The sequence below is a fragment of the Lepisma saccharinum genome, chromosome 28 (assembly GCF_977018435.1).
Source record: "Lepisma saccharinum chromosome 28, izLepSacc3.1, whole genome shotgun sequence".
In the NCBI taxonomy this organism is placed as follows: domain Eukaryota; kingdom Metazoa; phylum Arthropoda; class Insecta; order Zygentoma; family Lepismatidae; genus Lepisma; species Lepisma saccharinum.
This window is the reverse complement of record NC_139256.1, coordinates 3,826,158-3,845,081: the sequence shown is the minus strand read 5'-3', so window position 1 is coordinate 3,845,081 and position 18,924 is coordinate 3,826,158. Positions and strand designations below refer to the sequence as shown.

Below are 18,924 nucleotides of genomic sequence, written 5' to 3'. Positions count from 1 at the left end.
AGTAGATGCAAGAAACTCCAGCTTTTGTACAGGAAACAAAACAACTGTTCTGAATAATTTGTTGCAACACACATTTCTTTCAGTTAACTCTTGATAATGATACATGTGATGTGTTCAAATGATAAGTAATGAAAGATGTAGTGTTAGTCACTAGAAGGAAAAATATGGTTTTAAATTACATTTATTATTAATGTGGCTACATGAACAGTCTAGAAGAATTTGGAGTACTTGTTTTTGGTTGTGTAGCCATTAAACTATTTTAATAGTACAGGGTGTTGCAGTGAAACGGTTGAATTTGAAAACTCCACCAAAGATACAAATTTATTCACGGTAACAAAACAAATGAAAGCACAATTCTTACAATTTGTGATGAATGCTTAGAAACGTCATGCACATACATGTCATGACACAGAATGTACAATTACTTGAAAATGACATTACGCAGGTGTCCATCATTTTGCATCACACACATTCAAAGCTTTTTTTACTTCCACTTCTCTTCCTCACAGTATTGCCCACTTCCTAAAAGTTATTTACCCACACTTTGATTGTGTGAGAAGAAAGAATGATCATTACATGCGAGATTAAAATGAGCACGAAATGTACATTGCATGTCCATGTAACTGTCGTTGTTTTTGTAAAATGCCTTCACAGTGAATGTGCATTGGTTCACCTGTCCACAACTGCATCTCGACTGAACACCATTACCAGAGTAAATGGTAAAGTTTGGTCTTCCAGATGGCAGCACTCTCGTTTTCTTCTTCCTTGCATAACTTGCAATTTCCAGGGTTGCCAAATCACCCATATCACTGCCGTACCCTGCATAAGTTTTACTAATGTAGGAATGTCTGTGAAAAAGTAGTAAATGAAAGTAACTATTTTTCAGATAATGACTTTGAGGCTTTGGAATACAGATGCAACAACAGGATAGACAGGAGAGAAGATTTTAAATCACATTGATTCATTTAACTTTACTTATTCCATCTGTAATGGGAAACCATAATACAGGATATGATATTCTGGTCAGCCACATTGTGTGGTTCAATGATATCTAGAATTTATGCAATAATATTGTAAGCGAGTTGCTTTTCGGAATTGTTAAGCACACTATGCACATTTTTGCCTCTTATTTATTTATTTAGTTTCAAATGCTTAATTATAATTAGATCATAGGTTAATCAGAAAGATGTACATATTTTGAAGATTACCAAGTTGGGATGAATAAAGAGATTACTATGATATATTTTACAGCTATATTATAAAGAGTAGTATTGACATATATGTATATAATATATAATGTAAAGTGACTCATACATAGATTTTTTAAAACAATGAAAGATGTCGACAGTTTGATAGTTTTATATTCTGGAGTTGACAGCATTAGGGAAACATTATGAAGCATTCCGTGCAAATCTTTGTTTTAAAATTTTACCACATATCGTGAAGTTGTACGGTCTTTATTTGTAGGTAACTGTTTCATTTTTGCTGTTTCCTGTAATGTGAAAATCTTAATACAAATTAGTAGGTTAGGTTTTCTTCTTGCTACCCACTGAGTTTAATTTCAATGTGTCGCAGGTTCATAACTATGAATTCAATATCTCAATATGAATGGTAGGCTATGTTGAAATGCTTGTGTGCAGTCATGATGTACATCACAACATTTCAAACTTTGAAGGGTGGAAGGTTAGACTAGATTTCTTTTTTGGAAACCTGTACAGATTTTTCGTAGATATGCTAGATGTAAACTGCAAGTAATTAGTATTTATTCAATAAAATATTGATATTTTGTAAAAAAATAACAATAAAGTTGTATAATTATTGATGTTGCATTATTACTTTCCCATTTTCACATAGGCCAGAATACAGTGAAACTTCGATTTTACGTTTACTTAAAATGCAGCAAAATGTAAAATTGAGGGCAATTTTATAACATTTTACTAGGTTGGGATCCTGTATACAGTGAAACCCCAATTTTACATTTTCCTGCATTATATATTCAATCTTGATTGTCCCAACATAGCAAAATGTTATGAAACTTTCCTCAGTTTTATATTTTCCTGCATTTTAAGTTTTTAAGGTTGGTCCCCTGAAAAATTTAAAATCTAGGTTTCACTGTACTCGCTAGAAGACGACCGTGTAATATGGGAATCGGTCTGAGCAGATACCTTGAAGCAATGTCCCGGCAAACCATCGTTTGACAAGTGCACAAAATGGCCTTTATCCTGCAACCCTGCCAGGTACATTAACATGATGCCAGGTCACATTAGAGCCCACCTCCCAGGTGCATGGAACATAGTGTGTGGACAGAGTGGCTCATGGCATGTGCACGTATGGTGGACATGCAGAAGCCAATATAACGAACATTGAACATGGTCATTCTGCAGGTGCGGGGATCCGTGGGTGGGCTAACATTGTGCTGGCTTCTCGTACACTCGTCTTTGCTAGGGTTCCATTACTGGCCAGATATACAGGGATAAGATTTTCCAATAATACATTTGTCTCTTGACAATGGTTTTCCTCTTTGTGGACAATAATGCATGACCCCATCATAGAGCAGATCTTGTTATTGAGTCTCTGGAATCGAAGAATATTCTGCACATGGACTGGCCAATGTGGCTTCCCCTCTTCCCCGATCTCAACTTAATAGAACATGCATGGGATGTGCTTGGGCAACATTTATGATGGAATTTCACTCCTTGTTCACTTCCAGTGCTGCATACAGCATTTTTCCAGGAGTGGAACAGATTAAAAACCTTATCTGCAGTATGCCACATCACTGTATGGCATGGATTGCTGTCAAGGGACATCAGATTCCATTGGCTTTTGTGCCAGGATGTGCCAATCACTTTCTTTTTTTTCTATTTTGACAATAGCTTACTACCACAATTATAGGTTTCTTGAATTTTCTTATCGTTTTGAGTTGTATCACATGTAAATCAAATTGGTGCACATTAAATAGCAGTTTGTGTCTGACGTGTCATGATCCTTAATTTATTGATGAGTGTGTGTTTGTGTGATATAGACATACAGATGGGGGACAAAATAATACGAACACCTGTGAATGTAGAGAAAATCTTTATTAATAGGGGGTTGGACCACCCTGTGACTGAAGTACACTTTGTATGCGACGTGGGATGGACGCATAGAGGTCATGCACAATGTTTAAGGGAATATGGAGCCATTCTTCCTCCAGAGCAGTCTCCAATTCCGAAAGTGTGGCTGGAGGCGGACTTCGAGCACGAAGTTTGGACTCCAAATATCCCCACAAATGTTCTATAATGTTCAGGTCAGGAGACTGTGGGGGCCATTCAAGATGTCCTACTTCATCGCCATGTTCTTCAAACCATGTTTGGACAGACCTAGCAGCGTGGATAGGAGCGTTGTCGTCTTGAAAAAGCGGTCGGTCCCCAGAAAATAAAGTCTGGACAAAAGGATGGAGATGATCCCCCAGAATGCTACGATAGTGACTGCCATTGATCTTCCCATGCAGAAAAACAAGTGGTCCCACACCATGCCAAGATATCGCGCCCCATACCATAATGGACCCACCTCCATGCTTCACAGTCGGCAAGAGGCAGTCAGGATGAAATGCATCTCGAGGCGTTCTCCACACATAAACGCGCCCCGTGGTCTGAAATAACGTGAATGTTGATTCATCAGACCAGATGACTTGTTGCCACTGCTGTGGGGACCAACTTCTGTGAGCTCTGCACCATTGGCGTCGCTTGACAGCATTACGTGATGTCACCAATGGCTTACGAATTGCCACTCGGCCATGAATGTTTGCAGCATGGAGTTCCCTTTTGACAGTTTTGGTTGAAATGGGGTCCTGGAGATGCCTATTCATTTCAGATGTTATCTCGGATAACAATTGCTTGTGCTTTCGGGCCACTATGCGCTTCAACACCCTCCTATCCCGAGCAGCAAGCTTTGTCTTTCGTCCACTGTTGTGCTTTGAAGACGCCATCTTACCTTGTGTTGTGTACGCTGTCATAACGGCTGATACTGTGCTCCTTGCACACCCAACAAGCTTTTGAGGTTTCAGTCACCGTGGCTCCAGCTGAACGTGCTCCAACAATCATGCCTCTTTGGAACTCTGTCAGGTCTGACATTGCAGTGTCTCTTGAGAGCGTATGATAGACGAATGCACCACCAATGACTGCTGTTGGCAAACTAATACCTTCCCCTTCACAGCCACTAGGTGGCAGACTTCAGTGCCAGGTGGTGCTGCTGTACTGCCGGTGTAAAATGTGGCATACTTTTTCACAGGTGTTCGTATTATTTTGTCCCCCATCTGTATGTATGCAGTGGATGAAAGGAAAGCCACAAGGACTAAGAACAAGACACTGAAGAAATTAAAACTTTTCGCTGCTGCGAGCCTCATCTTCAGTTGCAGAAACAAAGATGTCAGAAACAGAAGTAGGAGTTCGACCTGCCAAGTTGTCAGGTGTAGATGGAAGACATAGTGGTACAGAAAAACTTTGTTCTCTTGGAGTTTTGGAGTGAGGGGAGGAAGGTTTGGGTTGAAAGTTACTGGGTGGCCTTGTTCAGGCCTGGGGATGTGGTTGCACTCGTGGCTGATATATAGGGCCCCTCCCATCTTTTTTGTACCAAGGTGTTGGTGGATTGGGGCAAGGGGTGGATGATCGCCACCTGGAAGCAGTCATTCAAAGCGATATTGTGATGGATGGCAGGTTTTTGGGTGTAGGAGCGGTGGTTGTTGATCTTGAGGTTGAATGTTTCCCCTAGATAAGTCACCATAGATGTTGCAGGTGAAAATATCTGATGGTTTGTTTAATGCTGTTTGATCTCCTGCCTTCTGTTACACAAAACCATAATTTTTATCTTACATCCTACAAACACTACATTGAATAAACATCTCAAACCATCACAGAGATGCAGAAAGGAAATGCACAAGAGGGTTAAGCAAAGCAAGTTGGAAGCTGCTTTCACATCTTCACACAATGGTAAAGCTAATGTTAGCACTTCCTTCAGAAACACAATGCACAATGTGGGAAGTGAGAACATGTTCAAATGGAAGGGAGGATAGAGTTTATTTATGAACAGCTCTATTCCTACAAGACTTCAATGTAACAATAAATTGATGATTAATGAAATAGTAAATAGCACTGTCTAATAGGAATTGTAGCTTTCCTGTCAATGTAATGCGAACAAGTGTTCTCGGGTTATCGGCCAGTTTAATTCCATGTTTGCATAAAATGTTTCGAGACCATATATACAGGGAATGTTAAATTGGAGACCTGTGTAAAGTTATATATGTGAGAGTGAAGGGGCGAAGCTTAGATTCAGTCCTGTGATTGGCTCGTTCTGGATCCCGGTGCTTTGTTGGCGTATGTCATGATTTTATGGAGAAATGATGTTGGATGCTAACATTCAACCTGGCTCATAGCCCGAGAACACTTGTTCGAATGTCTAAAACTGTCTTTGGACATACAGTGAAATTTGTTGGGCATACAGTTTGAAGTGAAATTTGAGCCACTCCACTTTAAGTTAAACCTTGAGGTCGTTGCTTAGTATCTAAAGGTGATCTTCCCTTTGGTATCCAACATTAATTTATCACCCCTTTACCTGAGACATCTTAAACTAGCAACAAATTTCCAAATAGCATAGAGTAAATTGAGGTGTCTGATGCTTAAATTTAACGTTGAACCTAAGGCACCTTTACTTTACTGAGCATTTGCCCTAGCAGCAGAGCAAGGCTCTGTTCATTTCAGCAGTCAATTCTCTTGTCCTCTGAAACTGTGATTACTGATAAAGCTGTCTGTCATTTATTTTCGATGAGTTTGTGAACATCAACAATCTACAAAATTAAGGGCAAGTAACAAAAAATAATTTTAAATTAACTTAACCTATGTAATTTTGTCTTTATATTTTTTATAAGTAAGGGCAATGATGAATTATTATTATTATAAGGCAACTGAGCCCTTATTTCTCTGGTTTACCACAATAATTATTTTTTCTAGCTTTTTGAATGATAAAGTCTAATTGTTTGTTCTTTAGTCCAGAGATTTCTAGTTCAACATGTCTAAATGGCAGTAGCACTATCAAAGTGTAGAGTCGCAGTGGTTTAGTCAGTAATATGTCGACTGCCACGTGGAAGACCCAGGTTTGATTCCCAGGGTGGGTGACCTAAGGTTGGAATTTTTCCAGCCTTGTCTCTGCATAAAGTGGCTCTGGGGCTCACCCAGCCTGAAATCAATGGTTACCTGGAGCAACCCTGGGGGTAAAGGTGGATGAAACATGGTGCTGATCACATCACCTCTGAAAATGGCCGATATCGATAATATGTGGGGCCCTACTCCCCACTGTCCCTTCACGGCAGTGCTATATGCACAAGGAACTTTACTATCAAAGCGTGTGATTCTCATCTTGTCAAAAGGACAATAATGTTGATGAAATGGCTTAATGGTGCTCGAAATAATTTTCAGTGTCTACGATAAATGTTCAATCAGATTTACAACGATCATCAAGTGTCAACTTCTAATAATTTCTTAAAGATTCACGTAACCACAGCTTGCAAATATGTAACAAAACTTAAGCAGATAGTGATGGGCATACACAAGACAGCTATTTCAAAGATGTAGGTGCATTTTTTAATAATTGAAAGTATTTTATCCTTTTAACAACTTCTTATTCAGTTTTTATCCTTTAATTTGATTTTTGGACACCCCTGAGGAAGGATCTGGCAATGGGTCAGATTAGTATAAGGACTTGTAAACTGCACATTAGTGATTTTGTAACATGCATGTGCATTTCAGTACAGCAAGACAAGAGTTTTATCATTTATCCTATCCATTTTACAGGCTAACCTCATATTATTTTATTCATCATGTCTGCATTTCACTGTTCGGATTTTCTACAAGTCCTTCATCAAATCTATACTATCCAGATATTCAAATTACCCAGATATCGAGATCATCTGTTGCATTTGAAGTGGATACCAGAAAATTTGATATCTGAATATTCATTTTGTGGCCACCCCTACTAGTTAAATGTTTTGTGGTTGATGAAGATGTTGAACGTGAGGTGCGACTGTGGCTGGGACTGCAGCCCAAAGACTTTTGGGGGGACTGATAAGGCAATGTGATAAGTGTATCAATGTTGTTGGAGATTATGTTGAGAAATAAAAACGGCTTGCAAGTCCGTATGTCACTTTGTATTTTTTTTAATAAACATTTGTGACCTACTTGCTGACTAACCCTCATAAAATTGATGTTCCACAGGAACCTGTAGCCCTTGTGAGTCTTCTCAAAAACACACAATGCGGATTCCATTCTTCTGATGAAGTAATTTTGTCTGGATACCAGAGAACTGAGTTCTGAAACTTTGGATAGCCAACTTCACTTTATCCTCGTGGACTGAAATTCAGTACCCAGAATGAACCTGGCTTTTATGTGATTTGAGTGTGAGGACCTTGGGGTGGTAGTGTGGCTGGCTTATCAGGTGCAGAGTTGTACATAGACTGAACACTACTTATTAGCATGATTGATAAGACAATGAAAAATTACGTGTTTTATGTTCTCATATTTTTGACACTAAGTATTACTAGAGGCACATATTTTTTTGTAAATAAAACAAAATGTCGGTACAAATACAGTCAATTTCGGGTTCAAAAGGGATAATTAAAATGAAATTTCGCTGTTATAGCGGTGTAAAAGTGCCATATAAAATGACATTTTTGTTTCAAAATCGTGAATATAATCCTAAATTTGATTTAAAAACTGCACTTATTACACAAAATAAACATACGTTCTAATAGCACATTTATGTAGTTAACAGAATATTAAGTTTATAACTGTATAAAGGAGTCTATTTTTGCTTCTCAAATATTTACAGCAGAATTAATCAGTTCCATGAATTGCATAACTCACAGGATACTTCAGAAAGTGTCACGTCGGTATATAAATGTTAAATTTCTTGTTTAAGAGTCTATTTCGCATTTCGCATCATTTCGTGACAAAACAGGGTAGGAAAATGCACCTCACACCTTTCAGAAACATAAAAAGTTAACATTAGAATGTGTTATTTCACATTTCGTGTTTTCGTCAAAAACGAAATATGAAAATTATGAATATGTGCTTACGTGCACAAATAAAATTAAAACTTTTAACTCCTTGAAGTTTTAATTTATTTTATTTTTGCTGTGTTTTTTCTAATGTGTCTGCTTCAAAATAATCAGATATGATTAAAATGTGTGTCATGGAATTTTTCATTGTCATTAATTTACCTGCATAGTTAAAATTAATTGAACAACTGAAATAACAGCAATATTATTCTTATGAAATGGAAGGAGGTACAAATATGTCTCTACAATTGTGCAGCCACTTACATAACTTTACCAAATGATTCTTCTTACAGGAATATTAGTAGTGTAATTGATGCTACTATTGGCGCGATAAATGATGAGCCCCCCTCAGGCAGATTTGGCTACACTTAAAACTTGCTCAACATGCCCATATGAGCTTTTTGCTCAAGTGTGGTACTCCGTCTAATCCAAGATTTTTGTAAAAATGCCCTCGGGAAGTTCCTGTGAAATGATGAGCCCCCTCAGATTGATTTGTCCACACTTACAAAAGGCACTTCTGTCAGATTGTTGTCCATAAATTTGTTAAAAATATGCCCCTCTTGATATTTTTTTTGGCTACACCTAAAACTAAGCTCTTGCATCATGTTATGCATCAAATTATGATGCAAGAGCTTTTGTATTATGCAACAAATTATGATGCAAGAGCTTTTGCATTGTGCAACAAATTATGATGCAAGAGCTTTTGCATTATGTTGTGCAACAAATTATGATGCAAGAGCTTTTTGTATTACATATCAGTTAGGATTGTGAGAGTGGCTGAGGAGTACAGATGTGTTGTTGCAGTGCTCCTCTTATTTTTTTTAAATATAGCAGATTTGTATAAATTGAATTATAGGTTTGTTTGATTCAATATATAGAATTTTCTAATATATTGAACAAAGGGTTTATATTTGCCCTAGTTTGTTATACAAGATCAATACATGACACATGGTATTAGGTCAATGCCTTTCCATGCACATCACGACATGCCTGTGCAGACATGCAATTGTGAAAGGTCAGTGCTTCAGTGGATCAATACTTATTCTATCTTTGTGCATGTAGGCTATCCTGTACAACCTGTCATAGGTTTATTAAGTATAGAGTTTTGATTTGAACCTCAAGAAATTTTATATAAATACCAAAGCCAAAAATATTAACACACATACACACACACACACTAAATATACAAAACACACTGCTGAACCCAACTGATATTTTTTATTAAGCATAGAATTTTGATTTGGACCCCAGGAAATCTTATATAATAAACAACAACAAAAAATGCCAAATCAAAAATATTGTAATCAATGCAATAAGAATATAACCAGCCCCAATTGGGCCAGGCACCAAAAGAATTGTAATCCAGACAAATGCAGAACTCCCACAAAAATATGCCCTAAATGCCATAGAAAATATAGTCTGGAATATTTCTCATATAAACATAAAGGTACTTGTTCTGCACAGTCATCAACATTGCCCCCACAACCATCTACATCTGGTCTGAAAAGGAAGCATGAAACACCTGTTAATGCTGGACCAGCAAAGCAGCCACGCTATGCACCACCTATCCATAGCAGTTTTAATGGCCAACTTAGGGATCACCGGTTTGTACCAGAGCCAAAATGTGACATTAAGAATTTTTTGAACAGTATAAATCCAGATGTCCAGGCAATTCTAAATGCACAAAATGGCTCTTATAAGCTGTCCCTCAAATTGTTTACACAATATAAGAAGCCAAATGGCACAAAATTTACACAGCCCCACATAACAGAAACTGTACCGGTATATCCAAATGCAAATTCAGACAAAATAATAAGCAGTTTGATAGATCAATTGAATATTAAACACTCTGAATTTGCTGGAAAAGAGTCTGGATGGAGCCTATGTGGTTCTTCACACAAGTTATATATTAATATTTCTGAATTCAACCCATTACAAGGATCTACATATTTGCCTTTACCTGCCAATATTAAAAACAAAAGAGCCGTGGTTAACATAGAAAATAATGATGAGAAATGCTTTTTGTGGTGTATTTTAGCTGCTTTGTATCCAGTTTTAAGGGATCCTGAGAGAATAAGTTATTATATACAGCATGAACATGATTTTGATGAAGCAATGGAGGGTTTAGAATATCCAATGTCTGTTCAGAATATTGATAAATTTGAAAAAAAGGCCAGGGATATTAATGGTAAACAATTATCTATTAATGTATTTATTTGTTCTACTGGCCGTGGCAATTGCTTGATAGCACCTCTCAGAATCAGTACATTTGATGATGATTCTGCTGTTCCGATTGATCTGCTCTTAATTGAAGGGGATGATACACACCATTATACTCTGATACAAAATCTTGAAGCTTTAGTCAGAACACAACTAGACAAATTTAATAGAACATTTAAGTTGTGCCGAAGATGTTTAACTGTATTTGATGGTCAAAAAATGGTAAATGGGGTTCGGGAAAAAAATGCAGAAATTGCTAAAAACAAGTTAATTGAACATTTAAAATACTGTGGGAATCATAAACCTGTTCATATGCTTATGCCTAACCCAAGTGAAAATGCCAAATTCAAAAAATTTGAAGCCTTGTTGGAACACCCAGCATATATAGTCTGTGATTTTGAATCAAATCTCAAACCCCTTGCATTCTGCAGCCCAGATCCTGATGAATCTTCAATTACATCATACCAGCTACATGAACCTTCTAGTTTTTATTATGTTGTTGTACAGGATGGTGTTGTTAGTAAAGAATATTTATACATCGGAGCAGATGCCATCAAAGAATTTGCACATAGAATAGAAAATGAGTGCCATGACATAGCATCTAATGTCTTATTAAAATCAAAACCCATGTTGCCTTTAACAGAGAAACAGATTGAAGATTTCAACAATACTGAAAAATGCCCGGTATGTGATTCTAAATTTTCAGATACAAATATCAAGGTACATCACCATTCTCATACAGATGGTAAATTCTTAATGGCCCTGTGTAATAGCTGTAATATTAAGATCCAGAGACCAAAATTTGTCCCTATATTTTGCCATGGTGCATCCAATTATGATTTTCATCATTTGATCAGGTACGAGGGGTTTGACAAGCAGAATTTAAATATTTTAGCTGAAAATAATGAAAAATATATTGCCATTAGCAAAATAATTAAAGTTAATAGTGTTCCTATTCACTTAAGATTTCTTGATTCATACAGAATTCTGTCTGCTAGCCTGGCTACACTGGCAACTCAATTATCTGATGATCAATTCAAAATCACATGTGCTTTGTTTCCAAATCAGGACCTGAAATTAATTAGGCGGAAGGGTGTATATCCATATGATTATGTTACAGATTTTTCTAAATTTGATGAGTGTTCTCTGCCACCACAACAAGAGTTTTACAGCAAAATCAGAGCATCTGGAATTACTGATGATGATTATCACCATGCCCAGTTGATGTGGAGCAACTTAAAATGCCAGACATTTGGTGATTATCACAAGGCATATTTAAAACTTGATGTGACCCTCTTAGCTGATATACTTCAGGCATTTAGAAAATCTTCCATGCAAAATTATAAGCTGGATCCAATGTATTTTTACAGTGCTCCGGGCCTAGCATGGTCTGCAATGTTTTTAAACACTAAAATGCAATTGGATCTGATCCAGGATCAAGATATGTATCTGTTTATGGAACAATGTATAAGAGGAGGCATGGTGCAATGTTCTCAGAGATATGCCAGAGCAAATAACAAATATATTCCTGATTATGATCCAGCACTGCCATCAAATTATATACTGTATGTAGATGCCAACAGCCTCTATGGTTATGCCATGATGAAAAAACTGCCATATGCAGGGCTTGAGTGGGTCGAAGATTTCAATATTGAAGATCTTCAGGATTTTGATGACAGTGACTACGGCCTGTTCTTAGAAGTTGATCTGACAATTCCTGATGATTTACACAACACATTTTCTGATCTGCCCCCAATTCCTGAGGTTGAGTGCTCACCTGGCTCTAAACAGAAGAAACTGATGATGACTCTAGAGCCGAAACAGAATTATGTCTTATATTACAAAAACCTCCAGTTCCTGATGCATCATGGTGTTCAAGTGACCAAAATTGGCAAAGTCTTAAGGTTCAGGCACTCAAGATGGTTGAAGCCATATATTGATACAAACACAGTGCTTCGAACATCTGCAATGAGCCAATTTGATAAGACCTTGTTTAAATTGATGGTCAATTCTGTGTATGGCAAAACAATAGAAAATGTCAGAAAACATATTGATGTTAAAATAATTACTGACCCCAGCCGGAGCAAAAAATTGATTGCAAAGCCCAACTTCAATTACAGAAGAATTTATGATGAGAATATGGCACTTTTCAACATGAAAAAAAGATTAAGTTTGATAAGCCTATTTATGTAGGGGCTGTGATATTGGAATTGGCCAAATTACACATGTTAAAATTGTATTATGATGTGTTGAAGCCTTTTTATAATGATCGTGTAAAACTGATGTACATGGACACAGATAGTTTTGTTCTTGATATTCAAACAGAAGATGTTTATCAAGATATAACACAGCCTGAATTGTTTAAATATTTTGATACCACTGAACATTCAAAAATTAAACCCCACAACAAAAAGGTGCCTGGCAAGTTAAAAGATGAGACACTTGGTGATGTTATTGTGGCATTTGCTGGGTTAAGGGCCAAGATGTACAGTTTTGAAACATGTAGTGGCGCTGTTGCCAAAAAGGCCAAGGGCATTGGCAGAGTAACTGTTGACAAAGAGCTTGAATTTGAAGATTACAAAAATTGCCTCAAATTATGTAGCACAATCAGAACATCAGAATCCAGAATTCAGAGTGTGGATCACTTGTTGACTACAAATATTGTAAGAAAAGTGGCTCTGGATCCACATGATAAGAGATGCATTTTATCATGTGGCTTACATACTCTACCATGGGGTCATTGTGATTTGAAAAGTGGCAAACAATGCCCAATTACAGAGCATGATTTGAAATAAATAAACATGCCTATGAACTTATTTGGGTTCAAAAAACAGGCTATTATGGACCTGTCAACACCAGCACCCTCTTCTGATATAATATCTAAACTAAGTGCTTTGTTAATTATTCATCTGAACAGCATACTTACAGATGTTGATGGTGAAACAGGTAAAACATTGTACATATTTAACAATAATTTAAATCATTACCAATTACCTGTAGGTGGTCAATTACAATTTATTACAACCCCCGAGGGTAATGTCAAGATTTCAATAGGCAAAAATATTTACAGGATAAAGCACTCAAACATGATTTCTGGCACTGTATATACTGTTTCTGCTGGTGACTGCTTATATATTGAGGTCCCGGGATCATATGACAAGCTTATACCTTTTCTTATAGAATTAAGAATTAGATATTCAATAATAAATAACCACTAAATCAAAATGCCTAATGATATATTTGGCCATACAAGGCATGAAGATCACAGTGATGAGATTCTGATGCTTGATGTCAGAGTCAAGAAATTAAGAAGTGATTTACAAGCTTTACAAACCACACTCAATGCCAGTCTTCAACTAGAAATTACAAATTTACAATCACAATGCATGGACCCTCTTCTTAAAATTGATTCTGAACTCAAATTGCTGCTTCAAAAATATACTGACTTGGCCACATTGGATAATTTTCAAAGTTTAGAAGAAGCTGTAGCAGCTCTTCAAGCCAAATTTAAGACCCAGGCCACCAACTCTGAGCAATTGAAACAGCAATTGGAAGAGCAGATAAATAATGTCCAGACACAGCTCCAAACAATTGTCAAAAGCATAAAATCACAAGAAGATTTTGATCTAGTGATTTCCACTCTAAAAGAACAGATTCAATCACTCCAGATACCTAATCTGGACCCCTTGAACAATGCCATAGCCGAGGTTAAAGAAAAAATTGAGACACTTGAAAATTTTATGAACAACTTGCCATCTTCTGATGCTTTGAGTGCAATAACTCGGAGTGTTGCCAACATTAAGCTGCAACTTGAAACATATGAAGATTTTGGAAAAATTCAAAGTACCATAACCCATCTTGAGGGTACAATAGCAGCAGTGCAAAGTGATTTGACAAATGTACAAGAATCTCTAGAATCCCGCCTGCCTGGTATTGTAGACACACTTGTCAGTGTCCAGCAACAGATCACAAAGCTTGAAAACCTCAACACTGAATCTGAGCTATCTCATTTTCATCACTTGATCGATGATATCCAAACAAAACTTGAAATTTTACAACAATCAACACCCACTCAGGCAGATATAGCCCTGCTCCAAAATGCTATGCAAAATGTGGCTGATGCTTCTGAATTAAATAATGTGAAATTGGCACTTGAATCTTTGCAAAATACTGTAAAAAATCTGCCTACATCACAGGAACTTAAAAATATTAAGAGAGCAGTGAATCGCATATTGAAATCAGAAGATATCAAGAATATCCAGACAGAGATCAAACAACTTACTCAGACAGTGGCCACTCTACCAACTAATCAACATATTAATGAACTGCATGCCCTGTTTGAGGATATCAGAAGACAGGTCCATGATCTTACTGCTCAAAATTCAAAATTGGCAGTTATTGAAAATTTGCAACAAATTGTAGCTAATATCAAGCAACAGCTAGGGACCATGGAATCCAATCAAGCAAATGCTCTGTCTGTTTTTGCCACCCAGCTTCAATAGATTGTGCAACAATACAAGAAACTTGTTGTGGACATAAAAATCAAGCCAGGCCATGATGATGTTGTTAGGACCATCAATGAGCACCTTGAATCTGTAACAAGCAGATTGCTTACAGGAGAAAAAGAAATAACCGGCATAATTGAGAATCCAAAACATACAGTAATTCTTGAATTGTACAGCATCCCCAACAAAGAATATGATTCACCATTTACACCAGGTGGCAAAATATATATGCTGTCCCCTGCTCAATTTTATTACCAGTTTTTTGTTGGGGGCACACTGAGACCAATCAAGATCAAATATTGGCTACAACCACAGGCACACCACTACCCCACCTTATCAATAACAAATGCTGACAACAAACCAAAAATCACCAGTGTAGAGTTAGAGGATTTTACAGATCCCAATACATTAGAAACATCTTCTGCTGAAGATGATGGCTCTCTGGAATTTTATATACAAATAGGAGACAAACTGTATTTAGAAAATCCTGTAGTATCAGCTGCTGAACACCCCATAGTTGCAATATTCTTGTTTACATACTATGTCTAGAAAAATTATTGTTGATGAATTACACAGACAAGCCAGACATAATTATAAGAGACTGCCAGTAGTCACAAAAGGCATAGATGATTTATGGCAGAGTGACTTGATTGAGATGGCAAGTGGACAGCTGAAAAACTTAGACAAAATCAACAAGGGCTACAAGTATCTACTTACTGTAATAGACACATTTTCAAAATTTGCCTGGGCTGTGCCACTCAAATCCAAGACTGGAAAATGTGTTACAGAAGCCTTCAGGACAATCATCAATCAGAGTGGAAGATCACCACGCTATTTGCAAACAGATAATGGCAAAGAATTTTATAATTCTGTGTTCCAACAATTTATTAAAAGCCAGTCAATAAAACATTACTCGAGTTACAGTGATCTCAAAGCCTCAATTGTAGAGAGATTCAACAAAACCCTAAAAAATCTTATGTATAAACAATTTACACTTCAAGGTAATTATAAATGGCTTAATATTCTTCCAGAACTTCTACATAAATATAACAACTCTGTCCATTCCACAATCAACATGAAACCCTCTGAAGTAACTTCATCTGATGAGCAAAAATTGATCAGAACTGTTTATTATCCTAGATACCAGCCAACAACAAGAAAAGCCAAATACAAGGTGGGTGATCAAGTAAGAATCAGCAAATATAAGCACTTATTCAAAAGAGGCTTTACAAGAAACTGGAGCACTGAATTATTTACAGTGGTTCAAGTTAAACCTGGGACCCTTAACACATATATAATAAAAGATCACCGAGGAGAAATTCTCAAAGGCCGGTTCTATGAAGAAGAACTCAACAAAACTAAACAGCCTGACACATATCTCATACAAAAAATTATAATATTAGATGTCTTATTGTTGGGCCATCAGCTTGTGGTAAAACTACACTAATGATTGATAATTTTTTATTGGCACCCAACTGGTTACACTGGAAAAACAGGCACTTGTATGTTTTCTCTAAGAGCTTGGAACAATTAAAATATCAGCAGCTGATGAAGCTATATGATGGATTGGATATAGCCACTTTTGAATCAGATGTTAAGCCACTTCATGAATGTCTCGATAATTCTGTTGTTGTGTTTGATGACATTATACTGGATAATCAAAACAAGGTTAGAAATTTCTTTACACAGGGCCGACACAAAAACATTGATTGCTTCTACCTGGCACAGACTTTTTCTAAAATACCGAAGCAGCTGATCCGAGACAACAGCAATTTTATATGTGTGTTTCATCAAGATCATACCAACCTCAAACACATACATGATGAATATGCAGGTGGGGACTTGAGCTACATTGATTTTTCCAAGTTTTGCAGTAGGTGCTGGAACCAGGACAGTTATGGGTTTGTCACAATTGATATGACAAGAAAACCCAATAGTGGCAAATACAGAAATAAAATCAACAATTTTCTAGACATTGAAACATATATAAATAACCATGAAAAGGCCAATTATTGATGATCTTAAATTAAGAGATTATCTTGTAAAAAAGATTTAAGGGATGGAAATCAGAGAACCGAGGAATTTATGAACAACACAAACAAACAGAACAGCCTATTATTGATGCTATTAGTGAATTAGGTAAAAATATCAAAACTGTTACAGAGCAAAATCAAAATTTGATCACAGAGCTTGTACCTGTAGCTGCAAGGAACATATTAGATTATCCAATCACCCCACTTTCTAGTATTCATACACCTAGTCCTGTTGCTCCTCGAAGAATTGAAGCTACTCAGGATCCTATTGAATTGGGTCTTCTTGCTCAAAAATATTTAAGCACACCTAAAGACAACAAAGATGAGGTCTTTGGCTTATATGCTGACACAGAGCGTGATGGTAGCATCATACATAGAATTGGCAATTTCAGAGTAACATTTATGGGAGATGATCTCATTGTATATTCAGAATCTCATCTTGGAGAAAAAGGTGGTTTTGTTAAATATCCTGGCACACCTGGATTGTGGGAACTGATGACTAGGAAAAGGCCTGGCAGCTATACAGATCAAGATTATGAGCATTCCAAAGAAATATTAATAAAATCAGATGCTCTATACCAGAACAATGATCCCACACAAAAAAGAGTCAAGTCTAGCAGTGGAGCAAAATACAACAATTTAATCAAGCCCATATGGTCACAGATCAAGACAGGCAGTGGAATCAAACAATACAACACCCTGCCTAAAGAATTTGTGTGGGTTGATGATGTCAGGAAACTTGTAGATAGGTTATTGGTGATAGCTGGGGAGGAAAATGCTGGCAACCACAATTTTTACAATGAAAAGGTTGGAATTATGGACATGATAAGCACAAAATTGTCTAATTTTATAGTGAATGACACTAAGGGGATTGGATATCTTATAAAAATTATTAATACTCTACCACCTAAATTTTGGAATATTTCTGAGGGTCGGGGGTTGGTTAATGACATTATAAACAAGCTGCCATTTGAACTACACATTCCAGGCTATCAGTATTGTGGTCCCGGTACAAAATTGGACCATACAGGGTGGCTCAATAAGTCACTTAACACCCCCGGTACAAGGCCACTGCAGCGCGCAACATGAAAATGGTGATGACCAATCTTTATCAGGCCAAGGGGGAACCACATTGACGCCACCCACACGGTCGGCGGCCATCTTGATGTCCGCCATCTTAAATTCAACTTCAGAATTTTAAATGGGAAGGGGGTCGTGCGACATATCAAAATGGGCTAGAATTTCACGAGAAATGCAATGGTGAAGGTTTTTTCGACGTATCTTTAACCAGTAAAAAGTTATGACTGAATTCTTGTACCAATTAGCTCCTTTTCGAGGTGTTAGAAAAATGCCTTAAAATTTGTTTAGCCCATCGGTAATGCATCGAGATCAAAGTGACGTCTAGGGAGAGAAGTTCGCATGCCATTGCACATTATTTTAATCGGATACATCCATGAAGAGCTGCTCATTATGAATGGTTGTCGCGAACAATTACCAGTGTGACGCTTCCATTGAATTAAAAGTCCTTCACAGTGACAAGGCTAATGTTTATGTTCAGAAGGAAGTTTATAAACAGAATATTCGATGCTTTTTATCTGATAACCCATTTTCGACAGATCAAAGCTGAATGGTTAGTGTTGGTAAGTTAATGGTGTGACGTGCTGTGTGGAACACGATTGGTTAGTCAATTTTCCATCAACGGAACCTTAAATGCTTAGGGCTACTTGGATTTGTTAAATAAACAGATTTTTTCATCCTTGCTTATGGAAGAAGGTACTTTTTACATAGTTTGTTCAATAGGGAAGAACACCAGAACACTTATGGGAACGTTATGAACCTGTTTTTGTCCAAAGTTAGTTATCAGATGACAAGGGTCGCATATTCTGTTTATGAACTTCCTTCTGAACATAAACATTAGCCTTGTCACTGTGAAGGACTTTTAATTCAATGGAAGCGTCACACTGTAAATTGTTCGCGACAACCATTTATAATGCGCAGCTCTTCATGGATGTATCCGATTAAAATCGTGTGCAATGGCATGCGAACTTCTCTCCCTAGACGTCACTTTGATCTCGATGCA

The 18,924-nt window shown here is 37.0% G+C and overlaps 1 protein-coding gene across 3 annotated transcripts in view; it reads left to right on the top strand.

Annotated features, from left to right (window-relative positions):
- Positions 1 to 1,780, top strand: part of LOC145980552 (REST corepressor 3-like) — a 62,549-nt gene extending 60,769 nt beyond the window's left edge. For 2 of the 3 annotated variants that reach the window (XM_083113576.1, XM_083113574.1), the window contains one exon: positions 887 to 1,779. The gene's annotated coding sequence lies outside the window, so the exon portion shown is untranslated. Of the gene's footprint in view, positions 1 to 886 lie in introns of all 3 variants that reach the window. The other variant, XM_083113575.1, reaches the window with a different exon arrangement.
- Positions 1,781 to 18,924: the final 17,144 nt, after the last annotated feature.